Source organism: Perognathus longimembris, unplaced genomic scaffold (genome assembly GCF_023159225.1).
Source record: "Perognathus longimembris pacificus isolate PPM17 unplaced genomic scaffold, ASM2315922v1 HiC_scaffold_5500, whole genome shotgun sequence".
Taxonomy (NCBI): Eukaryota; Metazoa; Chordata; class Mammalia; order Rodentia; family Heteromyidae; genus Perognathus; species Perognathus longimembris.
The window spans coordinates 44,163-50,236 of NW_025960935.1; positions in this window are offsets into that span (position 1 = coordinate 44,163).

Here is a 6,074-nt window from a genome sequence, read left to right on the forward strand (position 1 = left end):
TCACTAAATCTTGGCCTGAGATTTTTCTTTTTTTTTTTTTTTTTTTTTGCCAGTCCTGGGCCTTGAACTCAGGGCCTGAGCACTGTCCCTGGCTTCTTTTTGCTCAAGGCTAGCACTCTGCCACTTGAGCCACAGCGCCACTTCCGGCTTTTTCTATCTATGTGGTGCTGGGGCATCGAACCCGGGGCTTCACGCTACCGCTAAGCCCCACTCTCAGTCCCGAGATTTGTCATAAATACCCAAACGGCTGTTGGCATCCTAACGGTTCTCTACGACTCATAGCTTGGGAAAGCGTGCCTTATTGAGATGGCACTGAAGGGAGAAGAGAACGGTGCGCCTTTCACTCGGCTGGTCCTCGGCCCCGGAGTGAGGAGGCGAGGAGCGAGGCGGCGGGGGTCCTGTCGGGGTCCTTGGGCCTCTCCCCGTCACCCCGCAGCCCGCCCTGGCACGCGAGTTTCTGCAGGGCTGCGTGCTCAGCGGCCGGTCCGTCCTGTGCGGCAGCTCCGCCTCTGCGGGATGCGCGTTCCCCCGGCAGCTGGGCTTCCCCTGGCCCGCTCCCACTTCCCAGGGCGGGCGGGAGCCAGGGCAGAGCGGGCCCGGCTGGGCGGAGGGGCACACACCCCAGCACGGGTGACGACAGCGAACACCGTCTCATCGGTGGACTTGTCGTGTGGCAGCGAGATGGGTTTCGGCCCCCTCTGAGAAGGCGAGGCCTCCCGTGCGGCCTACATCTCGATCCTCAGTTCTAGGTGGAGGGGGCCGGGCCTCTGAGTCTACCGCGCTCAGGGTGAGGTGCGCCCTCCTCCGCCCCACGGCGCTCCCCCGTGGGGCCCCGTCACAGCCATCGGGGGCCCTCCTCTGCCTGGGGGGACTTCCCGTAGGAGACGAAGCTGTATACACGTGTTCTGACGAACCAGCCCTTCCTTCATCCCTCCCTCCCTCCCTCCCTCCCTCCCTCCCTCCCTTCCTCCCTCCCTTCCTCCCTCCTTTCTTGTCCTGGGACTTGAATGCAAGGCCCGGGTGCTGTCCCCGGGCTGCTTCTGCTCAAGGCTATTGCTTTTCCACTTGAGCCACGGCACCACGTCCAGCTTTTTCTGAGTGGTTTATTGGAGACGAGAGTCTCATGGACTTTTCTTCCCAGGTCAGGCTTCAAACGGAGATCCTCGCATCTCGGCCTCCTGAGTAGCTGGGATTCCACGTGTGAGCCACCAAGCACTGGGCTGAATGACCTTTCTTATTGGTGCAAATGTTTACATTGATGAAGAAATTGAGTTTCATAGTTACTATGCGTTATGTAATAATACATTGAAAGTTTTAGTACAAAATAGACAGAAATTTTCAGTTTACAACACTCAAAATTGTGAAATGATGAGGAAAAATATTTTAGGGTGATTGCTCTATCTTAAGACTAATTTCTAACCAAGAAATCATCGCCGGCATGCAGGAACTAACTGTGTAACACCTGTGAGGATTGGGGTTCGACACAGCGGAGCTGATGGTGAGAAGCTGGACCAAGTCCTCTGATCCTGTGTCTTTCTTCCCACACAGGCAGATGAAGCCGTGAGCTCCAAGAGAGTGAGAACCAGGCGTTAGCGCGGCGGCGGAGAGTCTTCGTGCCCGCTGAGGGGGGGGCAAGGGAGACAGACGGCGAGCTCAGCGGTCAGCTCCCCTGCCATCATTGTGAGAGTGAATTCTGTAAATAATAGTATCAGTGTAAGGGGGGAACAGACTGAAGAATTTTCTGGGTCTGACCTCTTTTCAAAAGACCCCATGTCATGACGGAGACTGCGGAGGGAACCCCAGTAATGAAAGGAAAAAATTGGGAGGGGAGGGGAGGGGACCACATGGCCCTTCGTGTTTTAGAATAAAGGCCTGCAGGTCATTGCCTCTTGTGGTCAGCGTCCCTGTGGCCTCCCGCCCGCCCTGGGTCCTGGGTAAGGCACGGTGACCTTGTGGTCAGCCCCACTGTGGCCTCCCGCCCGCCCTGCGTCCTCGGTAAGGTGTTAGCTCCTGGCCAAGCACCCCAGGGTGCTGGCTTGTGCGGTGTCCTCCCTCCTGGATCAGATTCCTCCCCAGGGCTGGGTGTGGTGGCCTGTGCCTGTCACCTTAGCTATCCCTTAGGCCTAGATGGGGGAGGACTGTGGTTCGAGGGCAGCCTGGGGAAAAGTTAGCCAGATCCTCATCACCACAGAGGAGCCGGTCAGAGTTGCACGCCTGTAATCTCCGCTGTGGGGGTGGTAGAGGTCGGGTAAGAGCTTGAGATCAGCCCCAAGCCAAGACCTTATCTGAAAGGTTAAGCCAAAAGGGCTGAGTGTAGCTCGCATGGTAGAATGTCCGCTGGCTTGGAGTTCAAGCCTCCCGGCTACTAAACAGAGATGACGGGTGGGGCTGTGTGGGGCTCGGGACACTGGAGCTGGGCCTCGTGAAGCTCTTGTGGTTTCAGTAGATGCAGCTACAGTTCCCCATCGCGTTAGCCATGGTTGTGCGGGGAGGGGGCGTCTGGGGGGTGTGGCCGGGCGGGTCACAGTGGGGCTGCTGGGGAAGGGGATTGTGCCACTCGGGGTGGGAGTGGGGGGGGGTGGACGAGACACCCCTGACCTGTCGACGCGGGTGGATTAGACTCGAGCCTCGCCTGCCTGCTGGGGAGCAGAGGACCCCCGGAGTCTGCGGCAGCAGAGTTGTGCCGGGCCTTCCGCACATCTCACCTCGCGCTCCAGCCACACACTTGGGGCTCTTTGAATCCCGGGGGGCTGGGGGTGCTTCCTTAGACACGAGCTTAGGAGCAACAGCGGTGTTTCACAGGCAAACACCGCCCGCAGGACGCATGGGTTAGTGCTTCCGTCACTCCCGTAGGTGGCCCCTTCTGGGTTAGGACACCATTCCGTGCGTCACGGAAGCCTCCATTTTGACTGGCGGTGGCGGGGGGCCATCTCGACCGTTAGACCTGCCTCAGCTCTGGGGCGAGGATTTGGGGTGAAGGCCTCGCTTCTTGTCTCTCAGTGGTGGAAGATGCACACCCTGTCTGAGCAGCCCTCTGCGTCTGGTGCCACCCGCCTTCCCGGAGGCCCCGAGTCCGTCAGATGGGCCCTGGCGGCTCTGGCCGGTGCTTGCGGCCTTCCCCGCGGGCTGGGCAGGGCTGTCCCACGGGGACGACCCCCCACAAGAGGGGCCGCAGCTGTACTGGAGCAGAAAGACGCTGCTTGTCTGGGAGGGGCCGTGGAGACCCCCAGGCCGGGGATGAGAGGCAGTGATGGATGAGCCACAAGCCGGCATCCCTTCCTAGAAGATGAGCACACGTGAAGAGGAGCCCGAGTCTCCATCGAGTATAGCAAGGCCCATTCAACGCACTACATCAACACGACGAACAGGAAGCCGAGCGGTCCGCAGGGGGCGCAGGAAGGAGGCCGGTGGGTGAGATGGGGTGGGAGGGAACACAGATGGGGCTGAGATTTGGGGTCAGCAGAGGAGGAGGGGGACCGGCAAGGGAGGGACGAGAGGGCTGGATCTGGGAAGGAAGGCGCCCGCCTGGCCGTGGCCACCGCACCTGCTGCCACCTTCCTCCTCCAGCCGCAGAGCGGGCACGCTCCCTGCGGGCAGAGGCATCCTGGGGCCCCCGACCTGCAGGCCCTGTGGACGCCGGGGTCTCTGGGTCACCGTGCCCATTCACTGTTAGGAGCTGTACCGGCACCACGGGGGAGCTCAGGGGATGTGCGTGTGTGTGTGTGTGTGTGTGTGCGCGCGTGTGTGTGTGTGCACACGCCGGCCCGGAGGCTTGAACCCAAGACCTGAGCCGCGATCCCCGAGCTTTTCCCACTCAAAGCTAGCGCCGTGCCGCTTGAACCACAGCTCCGCTTCCGGCTTTCTGTTGCTTAGCTGGACGACATAAGAGACTCATAGACGATCCCGGGGCTGGGATATACTTGGATCCCCAGATCTCAGCCTCCCGAGTAGCTGGGATTACAGGAGTGAGCCACTCGCCGCTTGGCTGGGAGCTAAGTGTTGAAAGTCCTATAGTGAAAGCAGTGTAGAGCCTAATGTACGTCTTCAGTGCTGGAGTCAGAATCCGGAAGAATCCGGAAGGGCGTTGTGCGTGCTACACAACTGCTCTGCCATGAGGCTCCCTCCCCCACCCCCCACCTCCCCACCCCCAATCGAGTGGATGGAGTTTAAAACTAAAGAAAGAGACTCAGGCTGGTAGTCAAAGTGAAGGTTTATTCCTACATCTGAATGTTTTAGACCTTGCAGTTTGCATATACAAAGTTTTCCGCAGCATTCACTGGCATCATTATCAGAGCAAGGTCAAATTATAAATGTAATGAAGGAAAACATGAGAGTCGGAACCATAAATCCATATATTACAGAGACTACACATAAATCAAAACACCGCTTAATTAACGAAAAATACACCAGTAAACATGTATTTTAACAAAAAGATGGGGCATGTCTCCAGATGCTGAAACAGGATCAGGCTCATTTAAAAAAGTTTTTAAAAACACATAAAAATACCTTTGAAAACACAGGCGTGTGCGTTCTTCTTTCCCGTAGCACATGGAGAGAGAGTAAAGTCAGTCACACGGTGACCAGGAACCGTCTCAATCAGGAGGCTCAGCTTCTGATCGCTATTTGGCATTGAGTTACAACTGCATGCGACGGAGACAGACTGGAGAAGGGAATGGCTGGCCCCGTGCCCCGACGAAGGCGCCCCGGCGGGCACAGAGTGGCTGGCCGGGGCGCGTCTGTCTATGAGTCCCTGTGCCCTCAGCTGCTCTCAGCCCAGGGAGACTGTCTGAACTTGGCCTTGGCGGAGACTGTGCAGGGGAGCCTGTGGGAGGACCCGCTGTCCGGGGTGGATGTAGGAGCAGGCAGAGCCCCTGCAGTGGGCACTTGGGACTGTCGTGGTGGCGGGGGGGGGGGGGGGGGGCGGATAAACGGGGCACTTTCCTGAGGCTGCCCCGAGCAGAGTGCTGCTCTAAAGGCACTTCTTGATACAAGAGATGCGAAGTCGAACTTTAACGGGCTTCTGGGATTCTGACGACCACCTCCGGAACGTGGACCAAAGTCGTCTACACCTTGACTTGGACCTTGGCATCCCAAGTAAATGACCAGTGCACACGTCCCTCCTCTCACCCCAAGCGAGCTCGGGGGCCGCGTGAAGGCGCGTGGCCCTGTCTTCCTCTCTAGGCTGGGGATGGAACCACGGGAAGAGGCGGCGACAGGGGGAGAGCGCCTTCCACTGGGGGCCCACGGGAGGGGAGGGGCATGGGCAGACGCGGCCCGGGCGTGGCTGGCAGCCGTGGCCCAGCCACCGAGTGCGCTTCCGTCTGCTAGCTCTGCCCCCTGGGCCGGGCTGGGAGCCAGCGGGGCAGGAGCGAAGCTGGGTGGGTGTGCCTCTGTGGGGCGCAGTCCTTGACCCTGGGTCGCACCTGCGCACGCTGTCAATCAACAGGGGTGCGGAGGAAAGCAGGCAGGAAAGGGGAGCTCTCGGGGAAATGGCAAATAAGGCATTTGCATTTCTATAGCTCTCTTTAAAAAGCAAAAATAAAAAGTACCCAAAACGACACACGTTCAATGCCTCTAGGAAGTTAGACAGTCTTCTATTGTGCTCATCTACTAGATACTTAATGCCCACAGAAAGACAAGTGTTAATGAATTAAACATTTCCTACATTCACCCTTCCTTCCTTCCTTCCTTCCTTCCTTCCTCCCTTCCTTCCTTCCTTCCTTCCTTCCCTCTTGCCCTCTCTCTCTCTCTCTCTCTCTCTCTCTCTCTCTCTCCTGTGCCTAAGTTTTGACGGCAGGATCCTTACTTCCCAGTGTCAAACGTCTCAGAATTGCCATCCAGAAATCAGACGTATCCTTCAAGATGAAGGATTTCTTTCTTTTGATTAGTCATTGAGACGTGGGATCTTTACAAGCTGTACAAATCTAGATTTCTCAGGTTGATTTTCTGACAAACAAATCATCTTGGCTTTATTGTAAGAACATTATCAACAGCAAAGTGCTTCTCAGGAAATTTACGATGGGATTGGTGGGTGTTGGCCATCCCCCCAGACGTGGGCGGCTGGGCGGGGTCAG